A 19,627-nucleotide genomic window follows, 5' to 3' on the forward strand; every position below is an offset into this window, starting at 1 on the left:
CTCTTTGTCAGATGCACTTCTGACGAAGAGAACTGTGATTCTCGAAGGCTTATGCTGGTTAGTCTTACAGGTGCTACTGGACTCTTTTCGATTTTGCTACTACAGACTAACACAGCTAACTCCTCTAAATTCATGCATGCATCTCCTCCAGCTGTCTTTGCAATCTTTGAGGCATGCTTAAGTGGGATAGTTTATTTATTTATTTTTATTTTATTTATGTTATTTATAGTCTGCCTTTCTCATTAGGACTCAGATTTTCCTTCCTTTCATTTTAACACACACACATTTCAATTCACCAAGTCTGCCATATCCCCATGGAAGGCAAAAGAATTCAAGTATTTGGCAACAGATGGCATCAGATGGCCTTGGCCAGGCTGTTCCCAAATCACTTGAAAGAATGGTTGGGACATTCAATAAACAATGCAATATGGTATGGATTAGAAAACAAATAGAATTCTGATACAATGCTGAAACAAAACACAAGCAATTTAATATATTTAAAGGATGTGGAAATTACCCAGTAGGAGCATGTCTATATCAAAAGACAGTACCCAGTCAACAGTATCCCTTTACCAAGGCATCTCTTTGAAATCATTTCCTTATAGCAATCCCTTTTACCAATCTGCATAAAGAAAAAAATCAGAAAGAAGGCAACAGTTCCTTATTTAAGACGTCAACTTTATTTACTAAGAAGGAACAAGCATTGACACAATTCTGATGGGCAAACTGGAAGACTGTGGACTGGACTATAGGATAGTTCAGTGGATAGGGAACTGGTTAGAGGACCGCACTCAAAGAGTGGTGGTCAATGGGATTTCATCAGAATGGAGGGAGATGTCCAGTGGGGTGCGCAGGGCTCGGTTGTGGGCCTGGTACTTTTCAATATTTTTATCAATGATCTGGATGAAGGAGTGGAAGGGCTGCTCATTAAATTTGCTGATGATACCAAATTGGGAGGAGTAGCAAACACCCAAGAAGATAGAATTAAAATTCAACAAGACCTGAATACTCTGGAGAAGTGGGCAGCTGTGAATAGGATGCAATTCAACAAAGACAAGTGCACAGTATTACATCTGGGCCACAAAAATGGGAAGCACAAATACAAGATGGGGGATACACTTCTGGGAAGTAGTATATGTGAAAGGGATATTGGGGTAAGAGTGGACTGTAAACTAAATATGAGCAGTCAGTGTGATGCGGTGGCAAAAAAGGCTAATTCAATCTTGGGTTGTATCAAAGGGGCCATAGCGTCGAAATCGCAGGAGGTCATAGCCCCTCTCTATACTGCCTTGGTCAGGCCACACCTGGAGTATTGTGTGCAGTTCTGGAGGCCTCACTTCAAAAAGGATGTGGCCAATATCGAGAGGGTGCAGAGGAGAGCGACGAGAACGATCAGGGGTCTGGAGACTGAGCCCTACAAGGAAAGGCTGAGGGCCTTGGGAATGTTTAGTTTGGAGAAGAGGAGGTTGAGGGGGGACATGATTGCTCTCTTTAAATATTTGAAAGGCTGTCATTTGGAGGAGGGCAAGGAGCTGTTCCAGTTGGCAGCAGAGGGTAGGACCCGAAGCAATGGGCTTAAATTACATGCACAAAGGTACCGGCTGGATATTAGGAAAAACATTCTCACCGTCAGAGTAGTTCAAAAGTGGAATCAGCTGCCTAGGGAGGTGGTGAGCTCCCCCTCACTGGCAGTTTTCAAGAAGAGGCTGGATGAATACTTGTCAGAAATGCTTTAGGCTGATCCTGCACTGGGCAGGGGGTTGGACTAGATGGTCTGTATGGCCCCTTCCAACTCTATGATTCTATGAAGCAGCAGAAAGTGATTTTTAAAAACTTTCACTTGGCAGTATAAAAATGAACAGCATTCATGGCATAATGTACACATAATAGTTACTGAAATACCCTCTTGAAACCAGCCAAATGGCTTTTAGAGAGGAAATCTGCAAAACAGAACTGCATGGAGTAGACCTCCTAGCTGGAGGTAAATCTTCTCTAGCTCATGTCTATGGTCTCCAGAAGATTTTGTAATTATTTGTGCTGGCTGAGCTGTTTGTTAGAAGTTAATTGTGCAGTGGAGATGAGAAAAAGGATGAAAAATTGGTTGATACAGAGAATTATGTTAGGAATGTGTTTCTAAAGAACTCTTCCTTTTATAGATTCCAATATTTTTGCAAGAAGATGGGGATATACTGAGCCAGAGGCATTCAAGTGTCAGTTTAGCCGCAGTCTTCTTTTAAAAATTATTCTAGAAATATATAAGCACCACTTAGATTTTACACACACACGCACCCACGTACACACGCACACACCTCATTTGACCAAGTCTACCATGTTCCCAAACAGTGAATGGCACCAATATGAAAGGCAAAAGAACCCAAATATTTGGCAACTGATAACACCTAATGGCCTTGGTCACGCCATTCTCAAACCCTTGGAAGATGCTCCACAAGCCAGGCCCCTTCAGAAGAACCAGATAATCCACTCCAGCAGGGGCTCATCAGTCCACAGGTCCTGATTACCAATGGAGGTGACACACCTGAAAGGAGCTGATTGAATGCAAGGTCTGAAGACCAGGACTTCCCTTTTAAGGATATTCAGTCTGCAGAAAGGTGCCAGGGCACTGGCGGGATAAATGGGTTTGGCCAACGTGAAAAGTTGGGAGTAGTAGAGTAAATCCGCGGCAAGGCTCTGTTACCTGTCCATGGTGCTGAAATGCATGTATCTTTTCAGTTTGGTTCTAGGTTCAAACACTCTAGGGGTCGCACTACAAATGACACTTGCCTGGCAAGTGAACAGACTTGCGTGTACTCCTCCCTGTTCACTTGCCATTCACTTGCGCTCCACTTGATCAAGTGGAGCCCAAGTGAATGGCAAGTGTGCAGGGAGGAATACACGCAAGTCTGTTCACTTCCCAGGCCAGTATAATTCGTCACTTGTAGTGCGACCCTAGGTAGCATTTGGCCTACCTAGGGATTATTTACTCTTTCTGGCACTCTGATCCTTTACTGCACCTGGCCTGTTAAATCCATACAATAGTCTTTGTCCCACCCAGTCTGGACACAATGTTATTTTTCAACTCTTGTTTAATTTCTAGTTTAATAAGCACCAACACTGCTTAATTAATGAACGCTTTCTTTCCCAGAACTGAACCATCAAAGGTGGTTTTTTTCCATAAATCACAAATGACTTACGGCAACTCTGTAGGGTTTTCAAGGCAAGAGACAAACAGAGGTGGTTTGCTATTGCCTGCCTCTGCATAGCGACCCTGGACTTCCTCGGTTGTCTCCCATCCAAGTATTGACCACGGCCAGCCCTGCTTAGCCCCAAGCTCTGACAAGCTCTGGCTAGCTTGGGCAATGCAGGCTGCTACAATTAAGTGCCATTGAGTCACAATTGACATGCTAACCCTGCGTGGGGTTTCAAGGCAAAAAGATAACAATTGAAACTCCTTGGGAGTGTCTGAGAAGTGTTACCCCTTCCAGAGACAGTTATATTACAAGCTTCTGTAAAATTAATAACTCTTAAAGTAGTATATAAAGCCTCAAGAATAGCCCTGAGATTGGAACTTCAGTGCAGATTGAAACCACGAAACTGGAGTTGGCCAGTTACAGGGAGGTCCATCCACCATCATTCTCCGGGGATTTCCAACAGCGAAAGGAATGTAAGCATATTGCTTTCTTGCACCGATTCTTCTGTCGATGTGGTTTTCTTCTGTAGACTACGTGAACTGCTTAATAAAATTTATTTTCCTTCATTGCCTCTATATCAGAGGAAAAAGAATAATTGCCCCATGGTAATAAAATGGGTCTCGCCAGAAGCCGGGGTAAAGAAAATAATGTCAGGAGAGGGATATGGGGTAATTGAGGTCCCCCCACTAAGTCCTTGCAGGTTCCCCAATACCCAGGCAGACCTGGACTAGTGGCTGGCACCATACAACTGGGAGTGGACCAATGGGGCTGGCACCATAAAACTGGGCTATACTGCCCCTGGGTGAAGGCTGATGGGGGAAGGAGGGGAAGTTGAAGACAAGGGCAGATAAAAGTAGGTTGGCTGCTGGGAGGGAAGGAACAAAGGAAGCAGGACAAGAAAGGCTGTGGGGACTCTCAGGGGAGGAAAAGAGGAAATGGGGGTGGGGGGTGGGGGAAATGAGATGCCACCAACAAATCTTTGAAGATCCCCCTCCTGTCAATATATCTAATTCACAACATGGTCCCCTCTGTAGATAGTTAAATCCAGAGATTGGAGCCATGAACAGACCAGACAGATTTTCCACAAACCTGAGAAAAGTCCCAGGTTTGCAGAAAAATTTGACACACACAGAGTTAACCTCCTCCCCCAAAATAATAGAAGCAGCACCTGTACCTTTAAGAAATGAATACCCACAGAGATCCCAGTGGCCATCGTGGGGGATACTTCGCATCCACAACAATATGGTCAACCTTCAAACCTTGCTTTCCGTGGGTAAAGGCAGGGGAAGGGCCCTTTCCTGGGCAATTTTGGCCTCCCAGTCCACCCCTGCTCCACTCCCTTCTGCTCTTGCGGGGAGGACTCACTGGGTCCAGGCCCAGCACCACCTAGCAGGTAACTTGCTACCACACAATTTGCATGACTCATCCAGGTGTGGCAGCAGCTATGGGATGATGTAATGTATCCAACTCACCTGAGCTCAGCAACAGCCTCCATTCAACTTGAATAACTTGACTGGGGCTGGCAATAGCCATCCCAAATCTCATAACAACAACAACAACAACAACATTCTATTTATATACCGCCCTTCAGAACAACTTAACACCCATTCAGAGTGGTTTACACAGTATGTTATTATTATCCCCACAATAAAACACCCTGTGAGGTGGGTGGGGCTGAGAGAGCTCTGAGAGAGCTGTGACTGACCCAAGGCCACCCAGCTGGCTTCAAGTGGAGGAGTGGGGAATCAAACCCGGCTCTCCAGATTAGAGTCCTGCCGCTCTTAAGCACTACACCAAACTGGCTCTCATCTGAACACCTTCCTGCCACACAGCTGTTTGCGACTTGATCACTTTTCCCAAGAAGAGGCTGCTGGGGGAGGGAAGGAGGGACCGCTGACAGCCAGCGTGGTGCAGTGGTTATAGTGTTTGACTAGAATCTGGCAGACTCAGATTCGAATTCCCACTCTGCCATGGAAGCTCACTGGGTGACCTTAGGCCAGTCACACACTCTCAGCCTATCTCATGGGGTTATTGTGAGCATTACAGAGAGGAGCAACTTTGGGTCACCACTGGGGAGAAGGTGGGCAAGGCTGGGAAATCAGGCATTGCTACACTTAACCCTGCCCTGGATACCAATTTAGCTGCCCTGACCTGGATAGCCCAGGTGAGCCTGATCTTGTCGGATCTCAGAAGCTAGCAGGGACAGTCTTGATTAGTACTTGGATGGGAGACCTCCAGTGAAGTCCAGGGTTGCAGAGGCAGGCTGTGGCAAACTGCCTCTGTTAGTCTCTTGCCAGGAAAACCCCACTAGGGGTCACCATAAGTCAGCTATGACTTGAGGGCATTCTCCACCCCCACACTTCTCTCTGTCAAAAATTTCCCTTATTCCCAGTAATGACAAAGAATCCAGCCACACCTGATGGATAGATTCTTTAATCTACTTTTACAAGTTCTCCACCTCTTAGCCATTGGCACCGTACTTCCAGTGTTTGACACATTGCTTCAGCGCTGCAAAAATGAAACTCTGCCCCCTGTGTGCTGATGGAATTCTTTTCTTGTAAATTCTGCAATCCCTGGGGGGTATTTTTCAATCATCCATTGCAAGGAAGAACTGATCCGTTCTGACCACAAACTCCCACACAGCACAGGCAGGGAGGGGGGGCTCGCTGCCTTTGTAGCTACTGAAAGTTCTTTCCTAACAGCGGAATTGTTTCTCACATTTGCTGAAACAAACGACTTGAGTTTTCTGGGCCACCCCATTCCTGCATGGGTGCACATCAGCCTGCCTCCAGATCAACCTTTCATGAGAGGAGGGGTGGTATCATGAAAGAATCATGGGTCGGTCCAGTTCTCTATGGATGCGGCGTGTCTGCTGCAGTTTCATTGATTGGCCCAAGTTCCGGTATAATCATAGGCAGAAGATCTTCTCTCCATCTGTTTTCAGATGAATTTGCAATTGGCATTTTAAACTGGGTTTGCATTTGTGGATTTGAACTGCATTTAAATAAGGAACGGACTCTGACTTGGAGGAAGGATACAACTGTGTTCAGTTGGGTGGCAGCATGTTCAGTTGGGTGGCAGCAGGTGTTGAGAAAGACCTTCCTCAGCTTGAGAGCCTAAAAATGTAAGCCGAATCTAACCTGCGGTCCATCTAGTTTAGCATCCTGTCTCTCATAGTGGCCAACCAGTGGAGGGCCAAGGAACATGTCACGGAGGCCAAAGACTTCTGTGGAGGTGACCTTCCAGTACTGCCTCTAAACATAGAAATTCTCTTTAGTTACCATGCCTAATAGCCACTTATGGACCTCTCCTCCATGAACATGTCTAAACCCCTTTTACAGCCATGTATCCCTGTGGCCATCACTACATCCTCCAGTGACGAATTCCACATTTCTTTTCTTTTTTTCATGTGGAATTTTTCTTTATTTAAACTATAAACAATAACATAAAAGCTACAGACAATAAATACAGAAGGTAAAAAAGACAACATTCTAAAAAGAAGATGCACTAACAATACATAAACAAGTAAAAAAAGGGGGGGGGAAACGCTTAAACTAAACTACAGATTGAATTCCCCTTTTCCCCACCACAAATATGGATCATTTTCAGAATCTCACTTATTCTTTTAAACATAAGAGCCCTTTTTCCCTATGGTTCATGATTTTAATCTATAAATCCAGATGTCATCAAGTCATTATCCATTTCACGTAAAAAGTCTATAAACGGTTTCCATTCAGTCCAAAATGTAACTAATGTCTTTTCCCTAAACAGTGAAATGTGGCGGTGAATTCCACATTTCAATCACTCGGACCCTGGAGTTCCCCTCCAAGACTCTACTTAACTAGAAGTACCAAAAGGCTTGTGGCATAAATCATTACATGTGCTTCAACTCTGCTCATATGTATAAAAAGATTCCGCTGCAACTCCTACTAGCCAATGGCGGCCATCTTGCAAGGAAATAAGAGTGAGTTGTATTGCTATCAAACAATATGCATGCTGTTATAAAGAAAGTTAATGTTTATTGAGATAGTAAAATAAAGTGGCCAAAATACATTTAGAGATTGGAAAGTCCAAACTGTATATCCACCATTAAAACGATGGACCACTTAGAGTAGTGAAATAGCAAAGAGTCCAGTAGCACCTTTAAGACTAACCAACTTTATTGTAGCATAAGCTTTTGAGAGCCACAGCTCTCTTTGTCAGAGGCATCGTCAGCTTTTGAGAACCACAGCTCTTTTCATCAGATGCATCATCAGAAAGCCAGTGTTCTGACGAAGAGAGTTGTGGTTCTTGAAAGCTGATGATGCATCTGACGAAGAGAGCTGTGGTTCTCGAAAGCTTATGCTACAATAAAGTTGGTTAGTCTTAAAGGTGCTACTGGACTCTTTGCTATTTTGCTACTGCAGACTAACATGGCTAACTCCTCTGGATCTTGAAGACAGCTAGATTCAGAACACCATTCATTTTGGCTTAGCAATGCAAGGTTTGAGTGTAGGCAAAAGGCAGGAGAAAAAAGAGGGAAATTTTGCAAGATCCAAAAGGTTGCTCTCCCAGCAGAAAAGCACATTGCTGTTCGCTCAAGACAGGATAACAACCTGGTGCAAGAAGATCAACACACATCGTGTGCAGAATGTCCTTCAGCTACCCAGGGTAGCTGTTTCCACATTTCCTTCTACAGACAATTGCACAATATTCCTGAGTGTTACGTTTATAAAGTGGGGACAATTCCTTTCTGCAAACATTCTTCTTGAGACTCTTCAAAGACCTCATACATCTGCAGAAAGGTTTGGCAGGTAAGTGTGTTTGGATCTCAGACTGGCTATTTGGGTCCATCTGTCACTGTTTCTGTTTAACCTTGCAGTCGCTGACTCTTTTGTTCTTCACCAGCTTGGGCCATATCCTGCTGTGTTCCCTAACTCATTTGTTAGCTTGTGCCCATTTAGTGCTTAAACTTGTTGGGATTTAGCAATTGTTTCCGTTTCAGTCATGAAGAGTTAAACTGTTTGTGTTACTAAGTTAGTAAACTTATTTGCATGTAACAACTTAGGCCTCGAATAAGGATTCCCACCAAGGAAAGGGGCGTCACTAGTCTTAATGAAATAGAATTAGGATTTTCTATTGGGCAACCTGTTGGGGGGGGCAATTAAGTGAAACTATATACTGAAGTTTTATTGATATTTTTCTCAGAGTTACTTAGTTACACACAGCCTCTCAGTCTAGCAATATGTAGTCAGTCTAGCAATTTCTTATTTTCATCCAATGTAACCATATTTTTATCTTTTATGTAGTAAAGTATTCTTACAGAGCTATACTGGAGTATGTGTCTGTTCTCATTCGTTCCAATGTGCAATCTTTGCCCTCTGCTAATTAAGTATCAATTGCCAACAAAACTCCGACCCATTTTTTTTCATTCGTGTCCTCCAAGAATTAAACTGAACCATACAGCTGCAGATTCATTTCTTAAATGTGGGACAGGTATAAAGCAATGGGGCACAGAGGATTTATTTTATAAAAAATGGTAGATGGGAGCGGATGTTAATCTTGCTTACTGCTTTCCTGTCCACCCCCCAGCAATTTTTCTTCTAGCTGGGTGCACAAACTAGAAATGAATCAGGTGAGCGGAAGCAACCCCGATGAAGGATGCCAGGGAGAAGTGGTGGTTGAAGCAATGGCTGAGCACTCCGTTCTCCTCTGCATCAGTACACACGCAACCCACCAAAGGGGGAAATAGCATTCCCAGGACCATTTCAGGTTGGAAAGCGGCACAGGGGGGGAAGGCGGACGCCCCTTCACACCTCGATCCTGATCCAAATTAGGTCCCCGCACACTTTATTTATTTTATTTATATATTTCATATTTCTATTCCGCCCTCCCTGCAAGCTGGCTTGGGGCGGAAAATAACATTAAAATACAATTAAAAATTCATCAACATTAAAACAACAGTGTATTAATACACATTTAAAACAGGATGGTGGGCAGCCTTCACAGGGAGGGTTATGATTTTATACACCCCTTTTTTCAGGCCGGTGGAGGCCCAGACTCAGCCATATGCCTGGCAGAACAACTCTGTCTTGCAGGCCCGGCGAAAAGATAGTAGGTCCTGCCAGGCCCAGATTTCAGCAGACAGAGAGTTCCACCAGGCGGGAGCCAGGACCGAAAAGGCCCTGGCTCTAGTCGAGGCTAGGCAGGCCTCCTTGGGGCCAGGCACCACCAACAGCTGATGGTCTCCTGATCGGAGTGTCCTCTGGGAAATATATTGGAAAATATTTCTTGTGACCCGTTCCTGCCGTCTGACTGTCAGAGTGAAAATCAGGGCAGAGGAACCCCAGACTACACAGGTTACAAAATGTAACATGTAGTTTGGCCCTTTTCAGAGGTGTGGACTAAACTGTTATGAACACGTAATAAAAATGAAATCCTGCCCTTAAAGTCATAGTTGACTTATGGCAACCCCTGGCGGGCTTTTCGTGGCAAGAGATGAACAGAGGTGCTTTGCCATTGCCTCCCTCTGCAATCCTAGTTTTTATTTGGAGTGGTGGTGGAGAGTGCCCTCAAGTCATAGTTGACTTATGGCGACCCCTGGTGGAATTTTCATGGCAAGAGACTAACAGAAGTGGTTTGCCATTGCTTGCCTCTGCAACCCTGGTTTTCATTGGAGGTCTCCCATCCAATTCCTAACCAAGGCCGATTTTGCTTAGCTTCTAAGATCTGACGAGATCAAGATCTCCTGGGCTACCCGTAAATAAATATCAAGGGGAGCGCATTGGATCAATGCTGCTACCTTGTTCCTTTTTTTCCCTTTCTCATTTTTAGCTCCAGCCAGTGGGAGGGCATAATTTAAGAACAATCCCCCTGACTTGTTTTTCAGTGCTTGTCTTGGTTGTTATCCTCTTTTTGTCAAAGTTTTTAGAATGTTGTGTTTCAGTCAAGGTCTTTAAAGTCTGGAAAATATAGTTGGCAAAAATGGGTGTTTGCGATGGTTTCATTCCCCTCTCTTCTCTTTTTCTTTATAAACAGCTCAGCAATGTTGCTGCTGTTCCTGTCCCTCGTTTCGGCATCATTTATCATGCCTGGAAACAGCGAGGTGGTGCAGAGTTTTAATACATGCCTTGACTTCTTTTTGGATAAGAAGCTCCCAGATGAAGCTCTGACGCCGCTCGACCCAGCCCGAATTTGCCAGACATACAAGAACAGGCATCATTTTGCCACAATGTACGATAGAAAGAACCGCATTCCAGTGTACTCTGCTTATATTTATAATCCTAAAAAGGGTGACAGAGGGGAATACTGGATGATAGAGCCCCAGGTAAGTGGACTTTGCTGCTGCCTAATCCCAGAATTCAAATAGAAGAAAAGGACCGAGGGAGGCAGACGCATGTCCCTGGGGAGGGAGCTCCAAATTAGGCACATGTTATTCTCGGCATGGAACAAGGGTCACTGGGTGTGTGGGGCGGGGAGGGGAAGGTAGTTGTGAATTTCTTGCATTGTGCAGGGGGTTGGACTAGATGACCTTGGAAGTACCTTTCAACCCCATAATTTTATTATTCTATTCCTACAATCCGCCAATTAAAGAGTGAAACATGGTTAGTCTGGCTGGATTTATGCTTGATAACCATCACCATTGCTTTGTTTCCAAGATGCTTAGAGAGCCATTGCTTCATAATTTGTTCCAGGTTGCAGTTTCCCAGATCCCCCCACCCCTCCTTTTGTAGATTGGGTCAACATCTGCCCACTTTCTGTCCTGTGGCACTATACACATCCTCCAGTGCTTATCAAAAGCGATAGATGTGCTGAGAGGATAGCAGCAACTTCTTTTAGAATCCTGGGATGCAATTCAGACGCATGAGAAAACTTGAAATGAGTTCAGGGTAACTCGGTATTCTCTGATCAGCCCTTCAATCCGGAGCTGCAAATGTGTCCCTTTGTGGTTCACGTCACTTTTGCAAGGTTCCATACGGTGGCAAAATAGGAACTAACCAGGTCTTAGGTGGTAAGATTTCATTATCTCTCCTGAGCAGCAGGCCTCCCATTTCCTTCCTTTTACTTTGAACGTAACTGAAAACGCTCTTTTTGTTGTTCTTAGTAACCTTTGCCAGCTTCTAATCATTTCAAACGTAAGCTTTCCCTCTCTGGGAATTGCCTCCAGATGTCTCAAGTGACCTGCCTTTCCTTCCATCTCCAATACAAGCTCTTTTGAATTTTTGGTTCATCACAACTTTTTCTGCAGCCACACTGGCCTCCTCAGACAACTCCCATTTTTCTTTGCCATTGGCATTGTTTCTGTCTCTTTAGTAACTATCTTTTCAAGAACTCCTATCCACCTAGGACGCCTTTCCCTGGCGGGTGATTTAACCACCTAACAGTTCTCTAAATTTATTATGATCGGCTTTTCCAGGGGTCATTTCTTAGAAAAATAACCGCTGGAACTCATTAGCATAACTCATTAGCATATGCCATGCCTTGACATCACTGGAGGAGTATTATTAGCATAACTGATTTGCATATGCCACACCCCCTGACTTCACCTATCCTGGCTGTTTTGGACCCAATCCTGGCCATTCAGGGCCGAAATTGGGCCCAAAATGGCAAAAAGGGGCTGAAAATGGCTGAAAAGGGGCCAAAATTGGTCAGAATTGGGCCACTGCTAAGCAGGAGAGTGATCCACCACCTGTCAGAGGCCCAATCCTGGCCATTTTGGGACCAATCCTAGCTGTTTTAGGTCCAATTCTGGCCATTTTGGGCCCAATCCAGGCCCAAACGGGCCAAAAATGGCCAGAAATCAGGTGGGTGGGGCCACCTGACATGTGACCTCTTTGGAGAACTACTGGAACTGTGTTATTGCACATTCCCCCTCAAAATGAGCCCTGGGCTTTTCTAAAGCTCAAGGTACTTTTAAAATTTTTTATTCACCATTAGCTTCCCATAGCTTTCACTTACCAAAGTTCCCACTAATTGTGTTTCATTGGCCAAGATTTCCTTGTTACTTTGGATCAGTTGAAAGATAGACAACCCCTCATTCTTTCCTTGAAAAGAAGAAGGAATTAAAGAATTTTACTGGACTTGCCACACTTACACAGCAGTCCTAAGCAGGTGAGTATCATTTTATTCAATGGGGCTTATTCGTAGGAAAGTGTTCTTAGGATTGCAGCCTTTGTGAAGACCAGGGCTTTTTTTCAGCAGGAACGTAGGGGAATGGAGTTCCAGAACCTCTTGAAAATGGTCACATGGCTGGTGGCCCCGCCCCCTGATCTCCAGACAGAGGGGAGTTTACATTGCCCTCTGCACCGCTGGAGCGGCGTGGAGGGCAATCTAAACTCCCCTCTGTCTGGAAATCAGGGGGCGGGGCCACCAGCCATGTGACCATTTTCTCCGAGGGCAACCCACTGAGTTCCGCCACCTCTTTTCCCAGAAAAAAAAGCCCCGGTGAAGACTGTTTCTCAACAGATACGAGGGCAGCTTAAGTCTCCAATTATTATTCATTCATGCTTCCAGAAACATCTGCAGTTTGTTTCAGGAAAGCATCATCCACATTCTCTCCTTGGTTTAGTAGTATCGAGACGACTCCAGCCACAATATTGTTTGTTGTTGTATTACTTTTTTTACAAAATATATCCTTCAATTGCTATCATCCAGAGATAGAAGTCATCCTACCAACTCTCAGTTGAAGCTCATAAGCTCTAGTATTTAGCTTCTTGTTCTAGGAGTTAAATGTTATCTTATTTCCTCATACTCTGACCATTGGCACATAGGCAGTGACAGCCACGACTCTTGTATGCCAAGATCTTTCCTGTCATTTTACTGTGCAGATTGTTAGATGCCAGGGCAAGCTGCAGTTTGTTTAGTAGAAAACAAGTATCTTTAGTATTTAACTTTCCACTCACCTTCAGGCTTATGTCTCCAAGCCCCACAGCATTCAATTGACAGGCCTCTTGTAGTGCACTCCTAAGGATACTTTCTTGGGAGTAAGCCCCCTTGAATAAAATGAGTAGGATTCTGAGTAGACCAGCCTAGGATTGTTCTGTTCATCAGCATCACCGGGCTTCCACCAAAAACATTCTCCTCACTCCGCATGAGGAGCAGCCCATCTCTCACCAGAAGTCCTTCATCACGGAAGCTTAAGTTGTTGCCCCGGAAAACAAATCTCTCTCTCTCTCCACATCTCTTTGTGTGCAGCCCTCTTCTTCATACAGGAAGAGTAGACAAGGGCACTGTTTGAGCCCAAATGTTTTTCATCTGCCTCCCTAGAGCCTCACAGTCAGTTGTGGTATAGTCCTAGCTGTACCTGGCAGTGTCATTTGTTCCCACACTCATAGATCCAGAGGAGTTAGCCGTGTTAGTCTGTAGTAGCAAAATCAAAAAGAGTCCAGTAGCACCTTTAAGACTAACCAATTTTATTGTAGCATAAGCTTTCGAGAATCAAGTTCTCTTTGTCAGATGCCTGGCATCTGACGAAGAGAACTTGATTCTCGAAAGCTTATGCTACAATAAAATTGGTTAGTCTTAAAGGTGCTACTGGACTCTTTTTGATTTTGTTCCCACACTGATGAGCAAAAAGGGAGGACAAACAAATACTTGACTGATCCCAGCATCCTGGATGTCTGGCTAGTTGTTTTACGGTGTTTCAACTCCCCCCCCCCAAATTCTTACTTTTTAACCTTTGAGGGCATCACCAAGACAGCAATTAAAGAGAACAGGAAAAAAATCTCAGGACCCTGACTTGCTGAAGAAGCTCTTGTTTAGTATCTTTCCTAAATGTTGACGCAACACAACAGCAAGGCATTGCTCATTCACAGTTGTTAATGCCCTCTTACTAAAATGCACAAGAAGGTAACTGAGAGCTATGAGATACCATAGGAATAGGGTTGCCAGCTCCAACTTGGGATATTCCTGGAGATCTGGAGGGTGAAACCTGGAGAAACCTGGAGAAAGTGGGGTTTGGGGAGGGAAAGGACCTTGACATGGCATAATCTCATAGAGTCTATCCTCAAAAGCAGCCATTTTCTCCAGGTGAACTAATCTCTGTGGCTTGGAGACCAATTGTAATTCCAGGAGATCTCCAGCCACTACCTGGAGGCTGGCAACCCTACATAGGAATTAAATTCATGGAGGACCATAGGGAAGGTTGTCAGGCTTCCTGGACCTCCTTTGATGGCTGTGCAGCAGAAGTTCTCCTTCTGGACTTCAAGGACCTGGTTTTGGTCCAGCAGAGTATTTGACCTGATAAGCATAGAATCATAAAGTTGAAAGGGGCCTTACAGACCATCTAGTCCAACTCCTGCCCAGTGCAGGAACAGCCTAAAGCATCCCAGACAAGCATCCGTCCAGTCTCTCATTGAAGACTGCAATGAGGGGGAGCCCACCACATCCCTAAGCAGCCGATTCCACTGTTGGATTACTTTTAATTAACCATTTTTATTTGTGCAGCTTGCAAACAGAAGCTATGGTAAGAACATGGAAGCTGAGGAGGAGAGCAGTATTCCTGCATCAGAGATTTTTGCAAGCCAGGCCACTTCTTCTGACTACGAAGGTGCCCCATTATCCGTCCTCCAAGGACAACTCAACCCCACAGTCCATCAATCAGACGAAGACAGCAAAACTGCTACTTTTATCCTGACGAACGTCGCACCACTTTCCAACAATCTCCTCCAAGGGGCATGGGCAGAATATGAATCAAAAACCATGAAGAACAAGAACAATCAGTTTGGGTGCAGTAAAATCTACGTCATCACAGGGGTGGTGCCTGGAAAAGACACCTTAGCCAATGGCAGGATCAATTACCCCAGCCACATCTGGTCGGCAGCCTGCTGCGTGCTTGAGAACAACGCCAGGACGTCCTGGGGGGTCATTGCAGATAATGACTGGGACATTAGAGAACCTACAGTCATGGAGCTCACGCTGGGAGAACTGGAGCTAAAGCTTGCTGGGCTCTACAACAAGAACAAAATTGACCTTTTCCACAGTTCTTGTTACTAGCCCCCAAACTTAAAATGTGCTTTGCCATCATTAAGCTTTTTGTCCTTAGTGTTGACTGTGGTATGATAGCAGGGTGGGTGGGAACACCAGAAATGACACCTCCTCCGTCATCTCCTGGCAGGATCTCCAAGGTTTTTAAACTCTGTGTGAGACAGTGCAGTGTAGTGGTTAGAGTGCTGGACTAGCATGTGGGACATACACATTTGAATCCCCACTATGGCCATGGATGATCTGGGTGATCTTGGTGATCTTGGGTGATCTTGGGCAAGCCACTCTCATCCTAACCTACCTCACAGGGTTCAGAATATAAAAAAGACCAGTGGGATGAGAGCAGGAGTTTGTCTAGTCCAGCATCCTGTCTCACACAGTGGCCCATCAGGTGCAACAGAGAGCCGAACCACACGATACGAATTACATGGGAATGACACGCAAATGCGCTTACGCGTTTTCCAACGTTGCTTTCACCTACACGCGCCAGGACTGCTGGACCTCCATTGAACCCATGCTCATGTTGGCATGGGGTTTCTTGGCATTCCTCCAAGACACGGGAAGGATATCCCATCATGCATCTCCACTTTGCGCATGCTTAATCCATGTTCAGAGAGCACAGTGGAAAGAGCTGCCGATGGGAAGTGGAAGATAAAGGAAAAATGGACACTCTGCATGGCCGACTCACTGATCGTGACCACGTCCACTCACCATCGTGGCTACACTGGAGCCAAAAACTTTGGACGGGTGCCTGGACCAGGACGCGTGCTTATCGAGGGAATCCTGGACATGGGCAGTTGAGGTAAAACGCGATTCCTGACACTCACTCAGTCTCGAGTAATTCGTATCGTGTGGTTCAGCTCAGAGGGTTGACACCAGGGCACAGGGACGGAATCCTTCCTTTGCAGTTGCCTCATGGTACTGATATTCAGAGGTTTACTGGCTTTAATGGGGATGTTCCTTTTAGCCACCATGGCTGGTAACCACTGACAGAGCTATCATTCACCATAAATCTACACAGGGGCATTATAATATTGGCCATTTTATTGTCAATCCCCCTGCAGAGATTGCTTTCCCCCCTGCTGCAGCACGCTGGATTGACACTTTCATTGAGCTGTCCACTATGACCCCAAGGTCTCTTTCCATTTCAGCAAGTTCAGATCCCGTTAGCATATACTTGAAGTTGGGATTTTTTGTTCCAGTGTGCGTCATCTTACAATTGTCTGCAATGAACTTTATTTGCCAAGCCTGCTTGCCCAATTTGTGATGATCCTGCTGGAGCTCTTTACAGTTGGCCTTGATTTTCACCATCTTGAAAAGTTTTGTGTCATCTGCAAACTTGACCACTACACTGTTTACCCCAAGTTCCAGATCACTTATTAACAAATTAAATAACACCGGCCCCAATACCAATTCTTGCGGCACCTCATTGCTTACTTTCCTCCATTGTGAGAACTGTCAATTTATTCCTACTCTCTACTTCCTGTTGTTCAACCAATTTTTAATCCATCAGAGCACCTGTCCTCTTATCCCAGAACTGCTAATCTTTCACAGGAGTCTTTGGTGAGGAACCTTGTCAAAAGCCTTTTGAAAGTTCAAATATATAATGTCTACAGAATCTCTATTATCTGCATGCTTGTTCACTTTTTCAAAGAACTTCAAAAGATTAGCGAGGCAAGACTCAAGACGCCGCAGCATATATTTAAAGTTGGGCTTTTTTGTCCTATTGTGCACAACTTTACACTTACCCACAGACAACTTGGGCAAATCCACACACCCTCGGAGTGTCCCGGCGTTGTGCTAAATGTTTGCTAAACACCCAGAAGTACAGCGTCTTTCTAGCGCGAATCGCGCTAGAAAGACGCTATACTTCCGGGTGTTTAGCGAACATTTAGCACAACGACGGGATGCTCCAAGGGCGTGTGGATTTGCCCCTTCATTGGCCATGTTGTTGCCCACTTGCCCAATTTGGATAAATCCTTCTGTGGCTCTTCGCAATCTGCTTTGGTTTTTATCATCCAGTTCGGTATCATCTGTTTCCCTTGAGAATCCTAAGAACATAAGAACATAAGAACATAAGCAAAGCCATGTTGGATCAGGCCAGTGGCCCATCCAGTCCAACATTCTGTCACACACAGTGGCTAGAAATCCAGTGCCATCTAAAGGACTGTCAGTGAGGCCAGGACACCAGAAGCCCTCCCACTGCCTTCCTTCCAGCACCAAGACAACAGAGCACCACCTCCCCACAAAGAGAATACCATCTATCTCCTGTGGCTAATAGCCACTAATGGACCTCTGCTCCATATATTTGTCCAGTCCCCTCTTGAAGCTGGCAATGCTTGTACCTGCCACCACCTCCTGTGGCAACGAGGTGTATGTATGCCAGCGGACTTGGAGATGTATTCATTTTCAGTTTGCATAGCAGTCCTCGAACTTAATCTTTGGTTACCTCAATTTGACCCAATTCATCAATGTCCTTCCCCAAAACAGCAACCCCAGTGTGTAGGTAGGTTGCTGTGTTGGTCTATCGTACGGCAGTAACACTGGAGTCCAGTGGCACCTTGGAGACCAACAAGATTTTCAGGGTATGAGCTTTCAAGAGCCAAAGCTAACTTCTTCAGATACCAAGAAGGGAGCTTTGACTCCGAAGACTCTTAAACAAAATATAACATGCTTTATTAAGTTTAATTCCAAATCAACCTAGAAACTGATCAAAACAAATCCTACAGGATTAATACATATTTTTACAATATATTACACTCCATCTCTACAGTTCAATTGTATTTGTGAAGTCTTTTCATTACCGTTAGCCTATTATTTCTATGTCTACGTTGTTTAATTTTGATGATCATTTTCTTTTCTCGCTATTTTGGGTCCTATCTTCCTAAACTATAATTAAATTCTTATTTTGTATTTTAATTCAATCCACCTATTAAAGGGGATCTATCTTTGTTTCCAACCGTGTCTGTTTTTTTCTTTTATTAATTCTGTTAGCGTATCCAATTCTGCAGTCTCCAAATTTTTTTCTATCAGTTCTTCTTTTGTTGGTATATCTGTGTTCTTCCAATGCCTGGTGTATACTATTCTTGCTGCCGTTATTATATGAAGTATCAAATATCTTGTTTCCCTATGCATCCCTTCCAGTATAATATTTAGTAGAAGCATATCAGGTTAAAAGGTATAGTCTTGCCTAATGCCTCTTGCAATAGTTCATGTATCATTTCCCAATATTTCATCGCCTTTTTACACAACCACCAAGTATGAAAGAATGTACCTGTTATATCTTTGCATTTCTAACACTTGTTGGACATTTCCAGATACAGTTTTGCTAATTTTTCTGGTGTCACATACCACCTGTAGAACATTTTGTATAAGTTTTCTTTAAATGTGGCTGATTTTGTTATTTTAATATTTGTCTTCCATATCTGTAGCCATTGTTCTAGATCTATACAATACTCCAGGTTTTGCTCCCACTTTACCATGTAGTCTTTTACTATTTCATCTTCTATTTTCAATTGTTTTATATAAGAGTAAAGTTTTTAAATTAATTTTTCATTTGTTTCCAGTAACAATTTGTCAAAGGGACACCATTCCACGTAGAATCCTTGTGATTTGTCTTTGGCAAATCTGGATTCAATTTGCGCTCTTAACCAACAGCCTATATTCATATCCTGTTCTTTTAATTCTTCTATTGAGTTTAGGTTTCCATCATCTCCTAAAAGACTCTTGTTATACCATACAATTCTCCATTCTCTCCCTCTCTCATAAACACCAGCCTTTACAACTGGAATCGTCTTGTTTCTCAGCTGTGAGACATGTTGCTTCAGCCATACAGTTGATGGTAAGCCACACCTTAGCTGCTTCCACACACGTTGGATAATGCACTTTCAATACTCTTTAGCGAACATTTGGAACTGCTTTTCCATGCGTGAAACAAAAAATCCACTTCCAAAGGATTGCTAAAGTGCATTGAAAGTGCATTATTCAACGTGTGTGGAAATGGCCCTTGATGCATTCAGGGTTCCCTCCTCCCCATTTCATACCTACCTGCTCAGGATGAGATCACTTTGGATTTTATCCCCAAGGCTTCCCTGGAAGAAAGTGGGCAGCAAGAAACACATCTACTGACTCCATGGGATTGTTGACTTACTGGATTGTTTGTTTTATTTGGTTACCAGAAAGAGTGAGATGTGAGATAAGAGACTGCCAGGAAGGAACAACCATGTAGATATTAAATGGGGTGTGTGGGCAAGCTGTTACCTGAATTGGTCTCCTTGCAATAAGAGAATTGTGGGAGGAATTAGCAGCAAGGAAAAATGGCTATGCGAGAGGCAGTAACTACGGGATCTTTTTCATCAATTTCTATGGGTCCCTTCCAATATAGCAGATGACGCTTGTGATTTAAATTCAAAGAGCAAACTTTTATTGAGAGGAAAAACACATGCACACACAGGAATAATTAATAAAATGGTTACATA

This window comes from Eublepharis macularius, chromosome 9 (genome assembly GCF_028583425.1).
Source record: "Eublepharis macularius isolate TG4126 chromosome 9, MPM_Emac_v1.0, whole genome shotgun sequence".
In the NCBI taxonomy this organism is placed as follows: Eukaryota; Metazoa; Chordata; class Lepidosauria; order Squamata; family Eublepharidae; genus Eublepharis; species Eublepharis macularius.